Genomic DNA, 23,215 nt, shown 5'->3' with positions numbered 1-23,215 from the left:
CTCCCTGCCTTTTCTGGTTACAGTTTCGGAGGCTTAGGCTTGTAAGTGGAACATGGTTCTTGAGAAGAGGCAAAAAAAGTCATGAACAGCCGGTTTTTATCTAGAAAATCTTATCTTATCTTATCTTCGTAAGTAGAGGCGTTTGTAGGTAGAGGTACCACTGTATAAATATTATTTACATGTATTCAATAGAATAGTCAGTAAACAATCCAGTTCATACATAGATATATCAAGCAATCATATACAAACCAGGTATCAGAACACACAGTTCTATATACACAGAAGCTAAATATCAATATCCCCCCTTAGAACACACAGTTACATATAAAATACATAGACCAACATATGAACACACAGCAAGTCTATAGTATAGTCACACAGACAAAACCAGCAGAGATAGCAATAGCAAGCAAGAAACGCATCTGGCTCCCCTTTATAGCTAATTGCAGTACTAGCCATAAAGCAACATCATGCTAAATTCTCCAAACATACATTGCTGGTTAGTTCATCTATTGACAAACCCAACCAGTGAGGTACGTAGTACTGACGAACCTAAAAGGACTCCTTTCAAATTAAAAAAAAAAACATTAATAAATCTGAAGCTCTTGTCTTTTTTTAAAAAGTTCATATTTTTAATGCAGCATACCCAACTTACCTTTTAGGCTATGCTTTTATAAATGTACAACTTTTTGTGCCTTAGGCAATCTAATTTAATCAATACGCTGATCCAAGTAACTTTCTATGAGAGATGCTTCATTTTACAGCAGCACTACATTTTCTTTTCTTTAGAAGTTATCTGATTTATTTTCTTCCCCCTGCACAAAACTCACCCCCCCCCCCCAAATATGTTAAGCCTTATAGTCTCCTCTAATGAGGGCCTAGGAGCATCAGCTCTTCACAGTTGCTGTGGTTAGCTTTGCTGCCTTTGGGCAGATTGTGGCACTTTCCCATAAAATATATCTGCCATGCATTTCTTTTAAATTTCTACCTGGGACTTTCTGTCTATAACACATGCATTTCATCAATTTCTGCTTCCTCTGTGGACACTTTGTAAGCTGAGCATTTTGCAAAGAAAATGGTTTGGATCCATTTAGACTTAAAGTCATCTTTCCTTGCTGGTTTGATCCTAAATTGGTTTCTCAGTTTTGTTTCTCTGAATCCAGTCACTGGGTGGTGTCTGGAGATAAGCTGAGGAATCTTGGTGAGGTAAGGTTTATTGTATGTGTACTTGACCTCTGTCCCTTGAGACTGATTAAGTTGGATGGAGGAGTGTATCTGACTAGATAATGGAGGTTGAATGTGCCTCATTAAGAGTCAGTATAGTGCCAACAGTTTTAGAATCTGCAAAGGTAAGTTCATTCTACTGCAGAAACTTTCATTAGATCCTAAAAGTATGAAAAACAACGGTGTACTTGTCATGGCACCGGACCAGATTATCTCAGGGACCGCCTTCTGCTGCACGAATCCCAGTGACTGGTTAGGTCCCACAGAGTGGGTCTTCTCCTGGTCCCGTCAACTAAACAATGTCACTTGGCAGGACCCAGGGGAAGAGCCTTCTCTGTGGCGGCCCCGGCCCTCTGGAACCAGCTCCCCCCAGAGATTATAATTGCCCCCACCCTCCTTGCCTTTCGTAAGCTGCTTAAAGCCCACCTCTGCCGCCAGGCATGGGGGAATTGAGATACTCTTTCCCCCTAGGCCTTTACAATTTTATGGATGGTATGTCTGTATGTATGTTTGGTTTTTATAATAATGGGTTTTTAATATGCTGTTTTATTACTGTTGTTAGCCGCCCCGAGGGGTGGCATACAAATCCAATAAATAAATGAATGAATGAATGAATGAATGAATGAATGAATGAACGAACAAACAAACCTATCACATTCTTGGAAAAAGCCACTAAATATAGCATAGGTAGAGGGTTCCAAAAGGACATAGACTATTGACATTCTCCTGGACCACCAGGCAAGTTCTTGGAGGGGTTCTGCTGCCCCTCCCCTCATTTTACTCTTATTACTCATCCAAAGGAATACGTTAACTCATAAAGCATTACCGATTTGCCCTCAAGTTGCCATAGGCAGGAGGGGAAGAAGCTGATGGAGCAATATGGCAGCAGCCAAAAGCACATTTCACGCATAGCTTCCTCAAGGCCACAGGCTAGGTTACTAGAGGCATGTTCTCTACAGACTGCAAAATTGCTTCCTTGGAGAATGTGATTTATGACCCACCTTGAGAGGAGGGGAAAACAGAGTCATACTTGGGGTATAAATTACATGAGGCACAGCTCACTCCACTTGGGTATGTGCTGACATGTTGCTCCTGATAAGTAACTGGATTTCTTTTAAAACTTGGCTCAAGGCTCATGAATTAATTAGGGCATCCATCCGAACCCTGACAGAATGAACATAATGAATAATTGGACCCAGTGAATGTGGGGCTTTCAGCTGCTTCTACAGATATTATAATCCATATGGATGGATTGCTGGATTGCTCCATGAAAGGATGCATGAAGAGATTAGCAGATGTGCAAACTGGATGACTAAAAAGAGCAATTACAAATATTGATTAAATGATCAGGTAACAACCAGGATTATGTGGATAATATTTGTTACATGAATATTTTATACAAAACTATAGAGAGTATCATTGAAGCAAGGCAAAACACCCTATTTCCTTTGCCTAAGAGGAATGTGCCATGCAGGGTCCAATCTCAATTGGTCACCAGGACCAGAGGTTTAGTCTTCTGAGCTTTTGGACTCATGCTGGAGCGCATCCTCAGGGAACTTCTCTTTAGTAAGATGCATGCTTTGGGTTATTCTATGAGTAGTATTTATGAAGTGCCTAGTTATACGTGCAGTTGTTGATTTGATATTGATGATCAGCTATTACAACATTAGCTATTGTTTCCTTATGCTGCCAAAACTTTAGTTCCTATGTACCTAATAAGCTGGTTGTAAATGAGCAGTCCTGTTGACCAACAAGGGGCCTTTTTCTCAGGTGTCAATCATTCCCCTGGCTATTTTTATCCCTGCTCAGCCAACAATCTCAGTAATTCAAAATTGAATTATGTGCCATATCTGTGTAATTTGTCATCTCTGCAATAGTGGATGTTACATGATGTAGAATCAAGAAAATATTCAGGAAAGAATTTTAGCTAGATAGAAAGAGAGTTAATTGTATAAATGTTGAGTTACTAAGTGAAATTAAAAATGACTTTGCAATACTGATGGTATTAGGTTTTTTTCACTATGCACAGCTAGTCAGAAGATCACTAGTTCATGGAGAATTCCCTACAGATAACGATGTAAATGGATTGTAGCTTCTTTTTGCATCCATCAAAACAGAGAGTTACATATGAGTTGAGAGTGACATTGGTTAAATAGCTTTACTTCAGTCCCTATCTCCTGTCTTCATTGTACAATTATTAGCATTCATTCTGCCTGAGACTACCACAGAAGTCCCACTTGATTTCCAATGTGCTCACTTGTATTATTGTTAGGAAGCAAACAAACAAACAAAAATATGAATGCATAATAGAGTCTGATTACCTTATCCTTTGGGGCTTTGAGAAGACTTGGAAAGATTTTTTAAATCCACTCCCTTTTCTATTGGTGAATTATTATGCTTATTTGTTTTATGTTGTTGTTGTTGTTGTTGTTATTATGTCAGTACAACACAGCAAACAAGATCACTATGCTGGATTTCGTATTTCATCACCAGTCGGGTGCTCCCCAAGCACCTAGGACTGTGTGATGTAGCGGGCGAATTATGTTTGCCGATCCCAGTAAAGCAGCCTTTTGCAATTGACAGATGGAGATTTTGTCAATTCCGATGGTTTTCAAATGTCCACTGAGATCCTTTGGTACTGCGCCCAGCGTGCCAAGTACCACTGGGACCACTTTCACGGGCTTATGCCAGAGTCGTTGCAGCTCGATTGTTAGATCCTCGTATTTCACTAATTTCTCTAGATGCTTCTCCTCAATTCTGCTGTCTCCTGGGATTGCGATGTCGATGATCCATACTTTCTTTTTCTCCACAATCAGGATGTCTGGTGTGTTATGCTTCAGAATTCAGTCAGTCTGAAGTCGGAAGTCCCACAGTAGTTTTGCTTGCTCATTTTCGACCACTTTTTTGGGCTTATGATCCCACCAGTTCTTTGCCAGTGGTAAATGGTAGTTCCGGCACAAGTTCCAGTGGACTTGTGCCGGAACTACTATTATTATTATTATTATTATTATTATTATTATTATTATTATTATTATTATTATTGTTGTTGTTGTTGTTGTTGTTGTTGTTGTTGTTCTCAGGTTCACTAAGAGTTTATGCACTGAAAACAAATTACTTGTGTGTCCACACTTCGCCAATAAAGTATTCTATTCTGTTCTGTTATCATTATTATTTTTATTCTATTCTTATTCTATTCTGCCCTATCATCTACTCTGCTCTCCACTCCACTCTATGTCTTTTCATATACAGTGATACCTTGTCTTACAAACTTAATTGGTTCCGGGACGAGGTTCTTAAGGTGAAAAGTTTGTAAGACGAAACAATGTTTCCCATAGGAATCAATGGAAAAGCGATTAATGCGTGCAAGCCCAAAATTCACCCCTTTTGCCAGCCGAAGCACCCGTTGTTGCACTGCTGGGATTCCCCTGAGGTTCCCCTCCATAGGAAACCCCACCTCTGGACTTCTGTGTTTTTGCAATGCTGGACTTCTGTGTTTTTGCAATGCTGCAGGGGAATCCCAGCATCGCAAAAACAAGTGCTTCGCTGGCAACGGAAGTCTAGAGGTGGGGTTTCCCATGGAGAGGAGCCTCAGGAGAATCCCAGCAGTGCAAAAACGGGTGCTTCTCTGGCAACGGAAGTCCGGAGGCGGGGCATCCCAGCGGCGACGGTGAGTTTGTAAGGTGAAAATAGTTTGTAAGAAGAGGCAAAAAAAATCTTAAACCCCGGGTTTGTATCTCGAAAAGTTTGTATGATGAGGCGTTTGTAAGATGAGGTATCACTGTATTAGTGTTTGTAAATGGGATACCACCACCATGAAACCAATTCTGGACAGGCAGAGACAGGGGTACAAATGATCTTGAAAGGGCCGGTGTTTAGATCAGGAGTAGGGTCATTTCACAATTAATTAATTTTCTTAGGATTTGTTCTTTGACTAATGATTATAGGGATTATGATGATTTATTAGATTATTATAGCCACCCATGCAAAAGACTCTGTATGACTAATAATGTTCTTGACATAAAGTTCTTGGAAAGCACTTCTGGCCAGCATCTTTCTTATGGTGTGGATATGAAGATCAACAGCAAAATGTTCACATGAAAAGGAAACGTAGAAATAAAGAATCAGAACTTTTCTGTTTTAGATGACAGGCAGGTTCAAGAAGGTCTATGCGCAGTGATGTACTAAAGAGAGAAAAAAATACCCCCTCAAAAAGGGCTAAAATCAATCGAAAACCACCAGAACCACTACAGTGATGGAAACAATAGGAATAAGGACTTCTATTTTTCCTACCTTCCAATGATTATGAGTGGTTTACGAATTGTTTTAAAAGATCAAAACAAATCCAATTAAATATAAATATATAAGTACCTATTATATCAAGAACTAGCGGAGAAAGAGGTAAAGGGCTCCATGATAGCATGGGGCCAAAACTTTGGTTATACCATAAACTTGCAGGAATGGGAGAAATTATGGACATCCAATTATAAAATAATGCTATCAGTTCCTTATAGAGAAAATATATATAAAATGTTTTACAGGTGGCATTTGCCACCAACGCGCTTAGCTAAGATGTACCCAAAACTCTCCCCAAAGTGCTGGAAGTGCAAAGTGAAAATAGGTACATATTACCACATGTGGTGGACGTGTTCACTAGCCAAGAAATTTTGGAAAAAAATTAAAAATATGATGGAGGAAATTATAGGGAAAAAATACCACTAAAACCAGAACTCTAAATATAAATATAAGTATAAACATCATCAAATGAAGAGTAAAGATAGTAAACTTAACAAAACCGAGTGAGAACAAAGAGAAACAATTCCCCATAACCTAAAGGGGGCTGCTGTCACCCTCACCAAAAGCCTGGGGCGAAGATGAAGGAGGTCTTCAGACCCTTGTGAAAGACTGGTAGAGTGGAAGGCCTTCAAATCTCATAGAGAACTTCATTTTAGAGAGCAGCCACTGCTGATGGGGTTCCGATAGGTGGCACTGCTTAATTGAAGGAGATAAATAACCCCTTAAATATCCTGTGCCCCCCCTCTCTCTCACACACACAGACCCTCTGGGGGTTGGGAAAGGCCATTTTCGCCCATCCCAGGCTCCTAAAAAGGCTCTGAAGCCTGGGGAGAGCAAAAAACTGGCATGCCATCACATGTCAGGAGTAGGGGGGGGGGGTCACACGCACATGTGTGGCAGGAGTATGGAATTATGGGTGTGGGCATGCATGTGTGCAACCCCCACAGCCTCATTTTGGCACACAAACAGAGGTGGGGTACTGCCCAGACCAGGGTGGGCTGGGAGTGGGGAAGCAGTGGGGTAGCAAAAATAGAGCTCCACCCCAGAGTATTCAATTTGCACTAAAAGATGTTGAAAGAAAATGCAGGGTGTCCTGCATAAGCCACGCTCACAAACCAAAAAAAGTTACACCATCACTGCATTATACTGTTTTAGACAAATGGCTGTCTAATATTTTCTTGAAAACCTCCAGTGTTGGGCCACCCACACAGTGGTGGAATTGAATTTTGTTTTACTATTGGTTCTGCAGGCATAGCTTGATGGACATGGCTTGGCTTGGCGGCTGTGGCAGGGAAAGGATACAGGAAAACTTCAATAAACCAATCAATTACTCTCCACCTAAAAACTAATAATCTGCTCTGTAACAAACAATTTGGATTCAGAAAAAAATTATCCTGCAATCTACAGCTCCTTCACTGCAAAAACATATGGGCAACTCATCTTGATCAAGTAAAATCTATAGATGCAATTTATATTGACTTCTCCAAAGCCTTTGATTCAGTGGTCCATGACAAACTACTTCAAAAATTCAAAGCCTATGGCATCTCAGGATCCTTCCACAGCTGGATTACTGCATTCCTGTCTAACAGGCAAAAAGTGGTTAAAATAGGAAGCTCCATATCCACACCCATCCCTGTTAAAAGCGGTGTCCCCCAAGGTAGCGTACTGGGACCTATGCTCTTCATTCTCTACATCAACGACCTTTGCGATCTCATCACAAGCAACTGTGGTTTTTTTGCAGACAATGTAAAACTCTTCAACACCACTGATAACACAACTACTCTACAAAAAGACCTAGATTCAGTTTCTGACTGGTCCTACACATCGGCAAAAAGAATCAGAACTTCAAATACAAACTTAATAAACAAATTATCACAGATAATCCCCACTCAGTCAAGGACCTCGGAATACTAATAACTAAAGATCTAAGTGACAAAGCCCACTGCAACAACATCGCTAAGAAGGCCTCAAGAGTTGTTAATCTAATCCTACGTAGCTTCTGCTCTGGAAATCTCACACTACTTACCAGAGTTTACAAAACTTTCGCCAGACCCATCCTCAAATACAGCTTATCAGTTTGGAACCCATATCGCACCTCAGACAGTAACACCCTTGAAAATGTTCAAAGATACTTCACAAGAAGAGCCCTTCATTCCTTCATTCGAAACAGAATACCCTACGAAACTAGACTTACAATCCTGGGTCTTGAAAGCTTAGAACTATGATGCCTTAAACATGATCTAAGTATTGCCCACAAGATTATATGTTGCAATGTCCTGCCTGTCAAAGGCTACTGCAGCTTCAACCACAACAACACAAGAGTACACAACAGATTCAAACTTAATATTAACTAAACTTGACTGCAAAAAATATGACTTTAGTAATCGGGTTGTCAAAGCGTGGAACTCATTACCGGACTCTGTAGTATCATCACCTAACCCCCAACATTTTACCCTTAGACTATCCACGGTTGACCTCTCCAGATTCCTAGGAGGTCAGTAAGGGGCGTACATAAGTGCACTAGAGTGCCTTCCATCCCCTGTCCTATAGTCTCTCCTATATCTCATATTTCTTCTCTACTATATCCTCTATAACCTTCATTGTGTATTATTGTGTATTGGACAAAATAAATAAATAAAAATTCCCATCCCATTCTGGGGCCAGCCAGAGGTGGTATTGGCCAGTTTTCTGAACTACTCAAAATGTCTACTACCGGTTCTTAAGAACCTGACAGTACTTGCTGTATTTCACCCCTGTACCCACAACTTCTGAAGGCAAAACGTTCCATACATGTTATGGGAAATTGGCTACTGGAATAATTCATTACCATGAAAGAAAACAGCCAGATGTGTGATGCCTTTCATTCTCTTGTAGACAATTCAAGAAAACACAATGACAACCATGCAGAGCTTCTCCTGTTTGCTTTTAACATTATCTTAATCTATTGTCTGTTGGCCTAATAACTATAGTTTATCAAAGGGATTTCCAGTCGCCCTGGAATCTCTACGCTTCCCCAGTTAAAAGCATCCCAGCAACATCCCTTCCAAAGTAGAATGTAATTAATTTGATATGAATTTCACCTGGGATGTATTTAGTATTCTCTGTTCTCAGCTCTCTAGCTAATGTAATGCTTTCCTTCCAAAATAGAAAATCAATAAAGAAAATCATATACACACACTTCACTTATTCAGCGGAGGAACATACAATATTAAAGGAAATCTCTCCTTGTTTTATGATACCCTTGGTGATTGTATGTTGAAATTCTTGGGGGTGGGGGAAAAGAAATTATTGTGTCAGGAGCACCGCAACACAACAAAACAAAGCTTTGCCTGTATCTGTAGAAATGGTTCAATCGAATAACAGAATGTACAAAGGATAATAATTAGCAAATTGTTGATTAAAAAGTGTCGGACTTCTCCAGGTCCCGTCAACTAGACCAGGTCGTTTGGTGAGGCCCAGAGGGAGAGCCTTCTCTGTGGGGGGCCCGGCCCTCTGGAATTATCTTCCCCCAGAGATTCGTATTGCCCCCACCCTTCTTGCCTTCTGTAAGAGTCTTAAGACTCATTTATGCCACCAGGCTTGGGGATACTAGACCCTTGCCCCCTGGCCAATGAATGTTGCGAGAAAGTGGATTGAGTGAAATGACTGTTTTTATGGTTTGGGGGGATTTTAAAATTTAAATTAATTAATTGGATTAGGATGTTTTATATTGTTTTATTATATGTTGTAAGTCACCCCGAGTCCTCGGAGAAGGATGGCATAGAAATCCAATTAATAAATAATAAATAAATAAATTGTCAACTTGCAAAGCTTTCAAGTTGCCATAAGCAGGGTGGGAGGAGCTGAGGGAGTGGCTGATTGTATGAACTGAAGCTACATTCCTCAAATGTTTCTTTTACTGATTGTGACCTAGGTTACCAGAGTCAGCAGGACGGGGTGTGGGTTTCACCGCCCACAATGTAGTTCATTGGAGAATGTGATTTATGACATGTCCATTGAGGAGGGGGGAACAGGGTCATTAGGGCACATGCGAACAAACTAACCTCACTACTAAGATGGGCAGCCTCCTACCCACATCCTCTTATATTTCTTGGTAACCTAAACTTACCTCATTTAAACTGGACCCTAAACAAATGTACAACTGAAGCCATACACACTCACTTGGACACTGAGCTACAAATATTCCCCTTTGTTGAAATTTGTAGAGTTTTCAAAGATCCCTTATAACAGTGGAGCAATATCTGCTGGCATATGAGCCATTGCCCTAGCTCAGCTCCAATGTGCATATGTGTGCTGTCCAGCTGATTTTTGGCTCGCACAGAGGCTCTGGAAGGGTGTTTTTGGCTTCCAGAGAGCCTCTGGGGGGATGGGGGAGGGTGTTTTTACCCTCCCCTGGCTCCCGGAAAAACTTTGGAGCCTGGGGAGGGTGAAACAACAAGCCTGCTAGGCCCACCAGAAGTTGGGAAGCAGGTCATTTCTGGCTTCCAGAGGGCCTCCAGGGGGTGGGGGAAGCTGTTTTCGCTCTGCTCAGGCATTGAATTATGGGTGTGGGCACTTGCGCATGTGTGATAGCGCACACGCACACTCTTTTGGCACCTGAGGAAAAGAGGTTTACCATCACTGCCTTATAACTATAAAATTCCAACAGAGTTGGAAGGGGCCTTGCAGGTTTTCTAGTCTAACTCAAGGAGATTCAATACCATTTCAGACAAATGATTGTCCCATATCTTCTTAAAAATCTCTAGCAATGCAGTCTCTACAATTTACGAAGGCAAGCTGTTCCACTGGTTGATTGTTCTCACAGTCAGGAAATTTCTCCTTAGTTCTAGGCTGTTCCTCTCTTTGATTAGTTTCCACCCACTGTTTTCACCCACATGCCTTCTGGTACTTTGGAAAATAGGTTGACCTCCTCTTCGACATATTTTCCAAAGACCCAGAAGAAATACCATTGAGAAGAAACAGCATTGCTACTACCCCCCCCCCCCCCATCCACCAATGGTGAGTTTGGTGTGTCACTCCGGGATTGGACCACCGATTGTGCAGTTCTGGTGCGACGGCTCTGGTCGGTCTTTGCCAGTCCATGCGCGCCACCATCTTTTGTATAGTTTTTCACAATTTTCAGCTCTCTGAGCATGCACAGAAGTAAAATTGTCCCTCTGTGCATGCACAGAAGTAAAATCGTGCTGGGACAGCACGCATGTGTGTGTGTAGTGAGCACGCACACACGAAACATTGCGATGCACACACAGTGCACTGGTAGGAAATGGTAAGCAACCCGCCCCTGCCATCTACAGATTCACAAATCACATTGCATTGACCATTTGTAGCAGAGAGATTCTGAGTAGTATTGAACATGTCAGCAGTAATATTATCCCAATGGATGGAATAAGTAAGTAGCTTTTATTACAGTCCCAGGGTAGCAACTTAAATGCCAATACCTAAAATATATAAAGTGCGGGTGTAGAATATATAAGCACTCTGCAGATGATGGTCACATCATCAGTCATCTATCCTCAAGCTTTATTAGGTATCTCACAGAACCTTTCCATTTTTTTAGCCACAATAAGTTGCTTTATCTGATAAAAGGCCAGAACCACAAATATCATTTGAACAACTACGAGGAGCCAATAAAAAGAGGTAAAATCAAATCTTTGTATCTCTCCATTTCTAAAAAAGAATTTAATCATCTAACACAACAAGGCCTATGCAGGAATCCATATATAGATGTTTTAAGAACTAAGCTTTCAAGGTCCTCTCCATAGAAAATCTACAGCTTTGTTTTCCCCTGCTTCCTTTTTAAATCTAAAGCTCTTTGTATTTATTTAATGAATGAATCTGCAAACAACTCATTTCTAAATATAATCCTGAATGGTGATTTTCTGTTTTTAAATCATTCACCCAAAATATATATTCAGATAAAACTGGGCTATGAATCAGCATGGCATCCAAGACCAGTAGGATCCTGCCTTTTGAAAATGTAATAGATTGCTTTCTTTTTCCTCTTGCTTTCTACGCTAATAGTTCCAAACATTTCCATATATATTTATTTGTGCATAATCTAGGAGAAGGTCTGGATGAGAAGCGTACAATTGATGTTATATATTCATTGTTCATGGAAGTTTGCAATGATTATAAACACTGCGTCACCCGTCAAGGTCAGAGTAAGAGCTTGTTCTCTTCCTCCTTTTGATGAGTAATTCTCTATGAACTATACATTCACTATCATGTCTTTGATTTAGTCATCAAATAATATAATAAAATAAAAGGTGATGGTGGACACGGGGAATGTTTTGTCTGTTTGTTTGTTTAAATACTTATTTATTGACCAAGTTTATAGGGCCAATTACCTTGCAAAAATTACTCTGGGAGGCATACAGCAGTGAAGTACTGCACTCTACCCACTGTGCCACCTCGGCTCATACAGTATATATGGTCCTTATTAAAAATGTAAAAAGAATTACCATTTTAGAGTATAAGATGCATGGAATATAAGACCCACCTTAGTTTTGGGGAAGGAAAATAAGAAAAAAGCGGATTGGCAGTTGGCTAGGGCTCCCGGAATACCCTCAATCAGGCAGAGGTGGATTTTAGCAATAGGTTCATTGGTTGCGAGCTCTGTCCTTTGCTCTTTTTTTTCTGCCTCTGAAACTTCCATTTCAGAGGCTTCTTTTCTGGAGCTCCATTTGAGAAACTTTTTTTCTGAAGCTCCATTTGTAAGGCTGGGCAGGGCTACATTCAGAGTATAAGATGCATCCAGATTTTAACCCACTTTTTGGGGGGTGGGTGGGATGCGTCTTCTACTCCAAAAAATATGGTATAATTGAAATATTTAAAAAAAAACTAAGGCAAGGAGAGTGGACATAAGCTGCAATAGGAGAGCCATAAGAGTGGAATATCTTAGTTACTTACTTACGTACTTACGTACTTACTTACTTACTTACTTACTCATTTATTTATTTATTTGACTTCTATGCCTCCCAATCCCGAAAGACTCAGGGTGGCTTACAATAATAATAATATCAATACAAATAGATACAGAACAATAAGAAGAAGTGGAATATAACATCTAAAACTATAAAACACCATAATAAAAAGAGCCCATTAATTATAAAACAGTCATAATCGCATGCATACATTCCATTCATACAGTTACATACATTACTATCATAGATGAGCATACAATATATAATAAGAGAGTAATAAGATTGGAAGGGACCTTAGAGGTCTTTAGTCCAACCTCCTGCTCAAGCAAGAGATCCTATACCAATCCAGACAAAAGGCTGTCTAGTCTCTAATTTATGCACATATTTCCCCAAGTCCATGAATCTTGAGATGAAATTAAAAATTATCTAAAATGAAATCGTCTTCAAGTTAAACCTTATAACTAAAGATTACTGACCCAAACCCTGAAACACTCTTGATAACATATTGATTACACATTAGAAAATGAATGACATTGACTTCGTGGATGGTTTTTTAAAACTCAGATTAAATCTCTAGTAGCCCAAACGCCGACTGGGCTTCACCTTAGTTAATTTCTGAATTCAGAAGAGTTTACCCAGAGCTTGCCATCTGCTGGGAAATTCTAATTGCTTACAAATAATACAACATTCAGGGGCTGTAATCCTATCAGAAGGGTAAAATGGCTCCATAGTTAAAGACCCTGAGCTTGTCAGCTGGAGAGCTTGACAGCCTGGGTGCAAAACCTGAGCTCTGCACAATGAGGTGAGCAATTATTATTTGCCCCAGCTGTTGCCCGCCAAGCAGTTCAAAAGCATGCAAATGCAAGTAGATTAATAGATACCTATTAACCCAACAGGTGGGAAGGTAACTGTTCTGTGCACCTTAGCATATACTCATACTAGCCAGTAGTGGGTTTCACTTACCTTCGCTACTGGTTCGGAACTATAAACGTGCAACTGTGCAGTGCTTCTGCGCATGCGCAGAATCTTCTGAGCATGGACCCAGATCATCTGTGATGACGTCTGGGTGGGTCGGTGCAGTAATGGGCTGCTGCCCCCATTGAGGGGGGAAGACTCAGTGGGGGTAGTAAGTTTATGCACTATTTATTGAATACTTAATCATTTTTATTTTCCTTCCTTCTCTAGTACCTTAGTATGACCTTTAATTACTTTTAAAATAGGAAATAATTAAATAGCATGTTTTTACCCATAAACACTGTAATCATTTTAATCATTATCTGGAACTGAACTTTTATAGCAATTGAAGAAAATTGAGCTACTTGCTTAACCGGGTATCCTACTGTGGGTTCAGTACAAAACCTTAAAATGTTCCTATGTTCCTCAACAAATAATACTGTCTATCATTTGTCCTTTTTGTGGGTATTCAAATAATATGACTTAATCAACTGAAAAAGAGTCCAAGCACCTATTTGAAATCTTATCTTGGTCAGTAAGCCACTCCCACCCAGTCACATGACCTTTAAGCCACCCCCCTGGTCACATGATTGTCAAGTCACTCCCACCTGGTCACATGGCTGGTAAGCTGCTGCTACCCAGTCACATGGTCAACAAACAACACCCACACAATAAGCCATGCCCACAGTGTGATAGTAAAATTTTTTGGCCTTCACTGGGTGGGCGGAGCCTTCTGCCACCACTGAAATGGGGCAAACTAGTAGCAACCCACCACATGACCAATTCAGACAATGTTGGCTTCTTCAGTCAAGATGCAGTGATGAGCACCACATCCTAAAGTCAGACACGAGTGACAGGGAAACCTTCACCTTTATTTAATCCTATCAGATGTGAAGGAAGGGGATTATATAATTATATTTTCTACTACTGAAGCTATCTTTGCTTACATAAATCCAGGGAGAGGCATCTATCTTATTTATACAGAGTTTAGAGACCCAAGACGGTAAAACATGGGGAAGGGTTTTCATTCACACCAATAGGGGAAATGAAGTTTGTTAATGTCAGTCATTGCATAAGGTGAGATAAAGACCACAGCTATCGCAAGCACCTGCTTAAGATGCCCATTTGAGAGCAGACATCTAGCATGTGTATCTTTCCAAATTGTGAGATGTGTGTAAGAGCCAAGCAGTTATAGACTAATAAACCAGTGGTGCTGCCATTTTATTCTTGAATAAGCACATCCACAGAAAGGTAGGCATGGGGACCATTGCAGCTTCGTTTCCTAGAGGTATCGGAAATAATGAGTTGTTCCTTTTCAAATAACGTCAAGCGATCTGGGCATCTTTAATGCAATTATTTCATTGGCTACACACACACACACACACAGACCAAAAAAATATATTGAGGTTTGAGGCAGAGACAGAGCTGTTATAAAATGATTCAAAAGTATTTCAACATTTCCATCAAGATTTGAGACAGAAAGTTCCCTGCATGACCAATTCCACTGGTGTATCTCTTCATTTGGAGAAGGCAACCTGCCATTTTTTCCACTCCATTTAACTCAGCCCAAACATTTCCTTTCCATCACTTGCCATTCAAATCTATGTAAAAGCTCTCCCCGTTTGAGCATTTGGCTGTGAATAAAATACATATTAATTCCCAAGTAATACATTTGTACTGTCAGATAGCATTTCCCTGGAATGCAATTTTCCATCGAGTGAACTTTATTCGCTGCACAGCAAGGTAGATGCACCCACAACAATCTCTTGTCAGATTTATTCATTATCCAAGGCAGTGGGATTTCAGCCACACTAGATGTTTTTGTACTGAGAGTGCCTATTTTATATGGATGTCCTCCTATGTAACATGGTGTTACATAATGGGAACAGAATGAGAAATAACACAATTGTTTGGATTGTCCTTTGGCTTGTGATAAGAAAAGCAATTATTGCACAGACTTTTTATAAGAGAAGGAGAGAGAGCTTTTATATTGAGTCATTATAGCTTTAATGCCTCTGATCTTCACAACTTCCTTGTCTATTCATAGGGATCTCCAATCTACCCTTGGAAATTGATACAATCTACTAGAACCTGAACTCATTTGCTATAGGTTTGAGTTCCAGCGTGTAAGGATATTAAATACACTTAAGAAATTATATTTGAAAACATATCTTGTGAGAGAAAAACACATTGCAAAAGAAAGATACTGGATATACCTAAATGCAATGTTTCATGCTGATTTTATTAGTTCATATTTCATATGAAGGAACCTCTAAGGTTGTGTGGTGGTCTACCCAAGAGATAGCATGGATCATTACTACACTGTATATATTTTAGCAAGAAGGTTGGGGATTCAATATCTATTATCTTTAGGAAGAGCTGGGGAAATTTTTGGAAAGCAGTGTTGACAATCCTAGACTAAATAAACTAATAGTCTGCCGCTACTAGTTTGTAACAAAACATCTACTGTTTACTATCTTCTGTGGTGGTAAAGCATCTGATGCTAAGGAGAATTCCACTCAGAAACCATGAGGAGCCATTGCCAATCATGTCATTGAAGGCAGCAGTGGGTTCTAAATTACCTCATTGCTGGTTCACTTCCTCCCATGTTGTGTAGCTGCGCCGAAATATCCTCAAAAATTCCCTCAAGCCAAAAACAAGATGGCGATGCATGGGCAGTGCTGGAAACTTGGCTTCTGTGGAAAAATTAAAAACAATATTTAAAAAAGGATGGTGGTGCCCCCAGACTGTTTCTTGATGTCATCATGACATCACTAGCGGTTTGCTACCAGTTCAAGCAAACCAGTCCAAACCACGAGGAACATTTCTGGCGATGTTTCAACGAGGTCCCACTCGTCATCTTCAGGCTGGTCCTTTTGTCCTTGTGCCAGGGCCAACACAAGGACAAAAGCACCAGCCTGAAGATGACGAGTGGGACCTCGTCGAAACGTCACCAGAAATCTCTGAAACTTACACGGGAAGAAACCCGAATATGCCATGACTTTCATACCTGTACCCATGAAAATCTACAAAAATACACATATATATGGTACAAGCTGATACAGGAGTTGAGCCCCTGGAGTATATGTTTTTTTTTTTTTTTAATGTCGGATCACCCTGGTATATTGAAGGAATGTCACAGCTCCTTTTTGCCTCTAGGCCCAAACCAGGACCATTTCAAGGCAGTTAATTTATTCATAGCCGACAACTATATTCTGTATGTATCACATGTTTTTGCTGAAATTTTTGAAATTAAGGGAGACTAGGATGGTCCCATTTCGGCCTTGTTCTGGCCTCATCAGCTAGCCACACCATTCCTTACTGGGATTCGATCTGGCAGCCTCTGCCTTGTAAGGCAGAAAATTAGCAGTTGAGCCACCAGACCTGATCCCTCCAGCTCTGTACCAGGGAGGGGCTATATGGTTGTTGGTTTTTTTGTTTGTTTTTATGTCAGATCACCCTGGTATAACGTCATTTTTTATTTTTCACCAAACTCTTAGCAAGGATCTTGCCTTTCAGCCTCTTCAGCAAAATAACTTGTTATCCCAGGTAGAACCATTTTTTAAATAAAAAATATTTATAAAACACTTAAAAACAGAACACATATATAACTATATTAAACAATATAGATGGTTAACAAGAAAAAGAAAAGAAAAGACCCATGAAGGTCTATTCAGTATTTACAATAATTGTTTCCTTTCTCCCCCTTTTGCTATTTCCCCCCCCAATATTTATTTTAATTGTGGTTTATTTGTAATTTCTTCTTCATACTTTCTAAACTTTAATATTGGTTTTCCTCTCTATCCAATTATATAATTCATTCCAGGTTTCGCAATGATCCGTGTCTGATTTGTCCATTATCTCTAATATCAGCCTGTCCATTTCTGCACATATTAGTATTTAAAATATTTTTTTTATTCTGTAGCAGCTTCTGGTTCTACAGTGTTACCTAGATCAAGGGAGCAATCTAATTTTCCTTCCTTCTCATTCTGCAGCTACCTGTTGGAACTCCAGGAGGTGGCTGTGGGGTTTTGTTTTTTGTCCAGATTGTTTAAGTAAATTTATAGGCTACAAAGAAAACAGCAACAACAACCTAGAAAGCAACTTAGAGGCAATGGTACCATAAGGTACAAGATTGACGAGCTAATAATCTGTGTCCATTTCTCTCCAGAAAAATCATCAGCATCAATTATAGTGGCAGCTGTAATTGTGTTGTCTCCTGGCAAGGAAAAGAGTGACACCATTATTGTTCTAAAAAGTCAAGAGGTACCATCCTTAGATGTGACTCTATTCAATATGGGAAAGAGATGAAATACCTCCTCCTAGAAATAGTATGGGTAAGGTAGGGGAAAAAAACTTGTGCCAATGAATACATGTTGTAATTAGTTGTAACTAAATAATTAGCAACAGAAAACACCTTCAGGAAAGAAGTCAGAACTGTCCTACCTATGCCTACCTTGGTAGATTGACCTCACTTAGCATCTATTTATCAGGCATTTTCCAGGTGTCTTATTAAATTCTGTACTGCCAAGATATCCAGGACTTGACATAGCTGTATTTTGCTCGTTTTACTGCAGCAATGGCAACGCAATAGCAATTGCTTAGGAGATTAATTAACTTTTCAAATAATTAAGCAGACAGCGCTGTAATTGAGGTATTGGTTTCATAATTAATTTATCACTTTTCTAGGTCTGAAATCCCTCCAACAATTTTGGTGGAGGAATTAAATGCCACATTATCTCAAATTTAAGTTCTGAGGTGTTATCCATTTCCTAGGTTTTTCTCTATTAGGTCCTTTTTCTTTTCCTCCTTTCTTTCCTTCCTTCCTTCCTTCCTTCCTTCTTTTCTTAGTAGGAGTTTGGAGAGGTTTCCTTTCTATAAGGAAACAAAAATAACAATTGACTATTTCTTTGGCATCTAAGCAAAATGGATTCAATAACCCAGTTAAAGATTTGGCTCTTATACTCTTTGAGAAAGATATCCTTTTGTTACATTAAACTGCTAATTGGTGCTTGCCTTGACTTTTATATATGTCAGCAATTAAGACTGAATTGAGATGCCCTCTTGGTGATTCACAATTGTCAGTCATTCACTATTTTAGCATGCTCCTCAAAGGATATTTTCAATACAGGTATTCCAGTTATGAAATTCTTCCCTGCCCAATTACAACTGACACTGAATATAATTAGCTTCCAGTGTTAATTGAGATATTACACAAAGATCCTTGACAATGAGGTTCACAAAACACAATGTGACTTGCTTCTGATATACAATAACAACAGCAATAGCACTTAGACTTCATAATGGTTTACAAAGAAATAGCAGTAGCCTTCAGATTTATATACAACTTCACAGTGATTTACAGCCCTCTCTAAGCGGTTTACAAAGTTATCATATTGTCCCCGACAATCTGGCTCCCCATTTACTGATCTTTGAAGGATAGAAGGCTGAGTCAACCCTGAGCCGGTTAGGATCGAACTCCTGGCAGTGGGCAGAGTCAGCCTGCAACACTGCATTCTAACTACAGCGCCACCAGGGCTCTTACACGTATGTGAGTAACAAAATTTAATCCCAATGGATTTTGGGAAGCAAATGTGCTGAAACAAAATATGTGAGAATAAATATAATTTCGTAGGAAGGCAGGCAACTTCATTTATTTGTGAAACCTTGGTACGCACATATAACAGCAACACTCCGCGTGCTGCACTGGCTACCGATTAATCTCCAGTCTCAATTCAAGGTGCTGGTTATCACCTATATAGCCCTACATGGCTTAGGGCCTGACTATTTACGGGACCGTCGCCTGCCACATACCTCCCAGAGACCTATTAGGTCGCACAGAATCAGCCTCCTCAGGGTCCTATCGATTAAACAATGTAAATTGGCAGGACCGTGGGGCAGGGCCTTTTCTGTTGCCGCCCCGGCTCTATGGAACCAACTCCCCCACCCCTGATGTTTGCATTGCTCCCATTCTACTGGCTTTTCAAAAAGCTGTTAAAACCTGGTTTTGTTGACAGGCTTGGGGGCCATGAACTTTAACATCAAACATGCTCCAATTATGTTTGCCTGGTATGTATGTTGGTTAGATTGGGGCTTTTGGGGTTTTATAATGGGTTGTTAGGGTTATAATGGGGTTTTAAATTTCCTGTTGATGTTCGACTTCTTTTTATGATTGTACTATTGTATTATTTTTTATTGTTGTAAGCTGCCCTGAGTCCTACAGAACTGAGCGGCATAGAAGTGGATTAAATTAAAAAATTAAGTTAAGTTAAGTTAAGTTAAGTTAAGTTAAGTTAAGTTAAGTTAAGTTAAGTTAAGTTAAGTTAAGTTAAGTTAAATTAAATTAAATTAAATTAAATTAAATTAAATTAAATTAAATTAAATTAAATTAAATTAAATTAAATTAAATTAAATTAAATTAAATTAAATTATTAAATTAAATTATTTATTTGATTTTAATGCCATCCTTTTCCTTAGACTCAGGGTGGCTTACAACATGTTAGCAATAGCACTTTTCTTAACAGAGCCAGCATATTGCCCTCACAATCTGGGTCCTCCTGAACTAATTAAATTAAATGCAAGGAAGGTATCTTCAATTAAAAAAAAAAAAAGACCCAGAAATTGGCAGCAAGCACAGAGAGGCCTGTTGTCTTGTCCCTGTCCCATGTAACTTACAAGAAAGGAGGGTGGACCTCAACAGCCCCTCTCTAGATATGTGAACCAAAGAGACAGATTCAATTCCAGCAGATTGAGTTCCTGGTATATTGCAGAACTGTGCTATCTAGGGGTGCGAAATGACCAATCACCAGTTTGAATTGAGCACGGGAACGTACTGGAGAGCAATGAAAGAACATCACAATTACCATGTTTAGTGTAACTGGGGGTGGTAACATCAGCTGCTAAATATTATACCAGTTGCAGGTTCTCGCTTATCTCCAATGAAAGTCTCTCACAGGAGAAAACTGTGCATTATTAAATCAGTTTCGCTCGATTAGGCAAACTGGTTGGGCATGATAAAAATTATACTCCAGTGTGTACGGGGAAAATCTTTTATATGAGCTTTCTCTTAAGAAAATGAAGGTTACTTGCATAAAAGGCTTGACAACACGTGCAGCACTGGAATATATATCAAAATCACAAATAAAATAAAATAGCTGGCAACCTAAATCTGTTTTTAAAAGGTCAACCTCTAAAATAACTTCTGCTTCAATTTCACAGGCATTTCATATAAACGGAAAGTCCAATGTATCAAGATGGTAAATGAAGCTCTCTCATACGTTGCTTTAAAAAGTTGACCTAAAAACCATCAAATAAAACAAAGCGAAACCCATTAAAAAAGCAAATCAAAACTCCTAAAATTCCAGTTTTGTGAAATCAGCAAGATAAAATTAGCAGCGCTAAGAATAAAAGCCAGAACAATCATTGAACAACACAGATGCATACAGACATCTAAATGCAAATTCCATGCCTTTAAAAGGAAACTAGCTTTACATGGCTTCAAATAAGAGGTGAAATCCAGCTAGTTCTAACAGGTTATGGAGAACCGATAGTGGAAATTTTGAGTAGTTTGGAGAGCTAGCAAATACCACCTCTGGCTGGCTCCAGAGTGGGGTGTGGATAGAGATTTTGCAGTATCCTTCCCCCAGGAGTGGGGAGGGAATGGGGGTTTTGCAGTATCCTTCCCATGCCATGCCCACAAGGTCAAACTATGCCCATCAAGTCTTGGCCACATAACCAGTAGCAAAAAAAATTGCATTTCACTATGTTGTGGTTAGCTCTGGCCCAGCTCCTGCCCCAAGGACTGTGGATGTGGGGGAGACATCCACATGCTGCAGGTCTGTTTTGCCCCCGGTGGAATCTGCTGATGAAGGCTCCTCTGACCAAGGAGACATGAGTGACAGGGAGGAGGAGAGTGTGGCAGACAGCTCAGAAGGATATCAATTATCTAGGTCCTCCTTGGATTCAGAACAAGAGTTAAGGATACGGAGAGCGATGCATAGGCAACAACAACTGAGAGATTATTATCAAAGAAAATGAGGCCACCTGTGGTTGGGTGGGGCTGTGGTAATTAGTGAGGCTGCTATAAATAGCAACCTGTGGGTTTGGCCATTGTGGAGGATTATCTGATCCTTGTGTTTCGTGACTGCTTTACTGACTTTGACCTTTTGTGTGCTGATTTTTCCCCACTTTGAAACTAAACCAGAGCAAAGTGTGTTTCACTTTGTGAAAGAAGGACTGTGAATTGCCTCACAGCTGCAAGCTAAGTATCACAGAACTGATAAGGGACTTGTACAAATTACCAGTTTGTTTGGAGACAAGTGCTCTTTGCTATACCAAAAGAGGGCTTAGTTTAAGTGAATTTTCATTATAAAGAACATTGTTTTGAATTTTCAAATGTGTGTGTGTCTGAAATTGTATCTGTGCATTTTTGGGAGGATTCTACCAGAGAGCTCGACAGAACACACTACTGCTTCAAATTATTTTTACATGCTACATCTCATCTATAGCAATACACGAACCCTGCTTTGAAGGCAGGCAACATTCTGCATGTCATCTAAGAAGACTGTAACATGGGGTTCAACGTTGACCCAAGTCAATTGTCTCATGGGTGACAACCCCTGCACAACCTGATGTGCTACAGCCAATATATCCCCCTGCTCCAAAAGTCTTTTGTTTTTCAAAGACTTTCAAAGACTTCAAAAAAGGATTTAAGCATCATTCAATTCAAATGTGACGTTGGATGGCTGAAATGGCTTACATGGGCATGGTTTAAGATGGGAACCATCAAGAAAGAAACGGAAGGTTTAATACTCACTGCTCAAGAACAAGCACTATAAAGTAATGCCATGAAAGCAAAGATACAAAAATCCCCTGATAATCCAAACTTCTGGTTTTGCAATGGCAAAGTCGAAATTGTTTCATATTTAATATGTGAATGCAGCAAAGTTGCCCAAACTGATTACAAAGCTATAAACAAGCGAGTTGCTAAATTAATTCGCTGGTCATTATGCAAAAAATACAACTTACATGTATCCAAAAAGTCATAGGAACATAAAGTGGAAAAAGTTATTGAAAATGAGAAGGTGAAGATCTTGTGGGACTTTTGAATACAGATGGATCGTCATTTAGAACACGACACAGCAGATATCATAGTTGTTGAAAACTGAAATGTACAAATTATTGATATCACAGTACCAGGAGATGCCAGAGTCGAAGAAAAAGAACTGGAAAAAATCATGAAATATTGCGACCTGGCCATCAAAAGTATGAGATTATGGATGAAACATATAATAGTGATACCCATTGTCATTGGGGCACTTCGTACCATGTCCAATACTGTGATTTTATAAAATACACCAATAAATTGCAGCTTCCTGCAATTACATCAGTGGAATTGCAAAATACTGCGCTACTTGGAACATCATACATCATAAGAAGGTAGGAAAGTCTAAGACGCCTGGCAGCAACCCATATCAACCGTATCAACGGAGTTAGCCGTTCCAGGGGAACGAGGGATCGTTGCTTAATAACGATCTCTTGTTCTGGCTCCGTGAGCCCAATCTTGGGTACTGGTGATGAGTGTAACTCTGGCCCTGGGCTCAGGTTGCTGCTGCTTAATGCCAGGTCGGTGGTAAATAAAGCTCTCCTCATCCGGGATCTTATCCTGGATGAGGAAGCCGACCTGGCATGTATTACTGAAACCTGGCTGGGCCCAGAGGGAGGTGTCCCTCTCTCTGAAATTTGCCCAGCCGGGTTTCAGCTATGGCATCAACCTCGACCCCAGGGAAGGGGGGAAGGAGTGGCTATTATAGCCAGGGAGA

General features: G+C 39.9%; 1 long non-coding RNA gene across 2 annotated transcripts in view; it reads right to left on the bottom strand.

Annotated features, from left to right (window-relative positions):
- The window catches only part of LOC139173155 (uncharacterized), a 205,717-nt gene that overhangs the window by 49,470 nt on the left and 133,032 nt on the right, over nt 1-23,215 (bottom strand). For both annotated transcript variants that reach the window (XR_011559992.1, XR_011559991.1), the window contains exon 3: nt 15,977-16,090. This is a non-coding gene — a long non-coding RNA (uncharacterized lncRNA). The remainder of the gene's footprint in view (nt 1-15,976; nt 16,091-23,215) is intronic.

The sequence above is a fragment of the Erythrolamprus reginae genome, chromosome 10 (genome assembly GCF_031021105.1).
Source record: "Erythrolamprus reginae isolate rEryReg1 chromosome 10, rEryReg1.hap1, whole genome shotgun sequence".
NCBI classification, from domain to species: domain Eukaryota; kingdom Metazoa; phylum Chordata; class Lepidosauria; order Squamata; family Dipsadidae; genus Erythrolamprus; species Erythrolamprus reginae.
The sequence above is the reverse complement of the archived record's forward strand: the minus strand, read 5'-3'. Positions and strand labels throughout refer to the sequence as shown.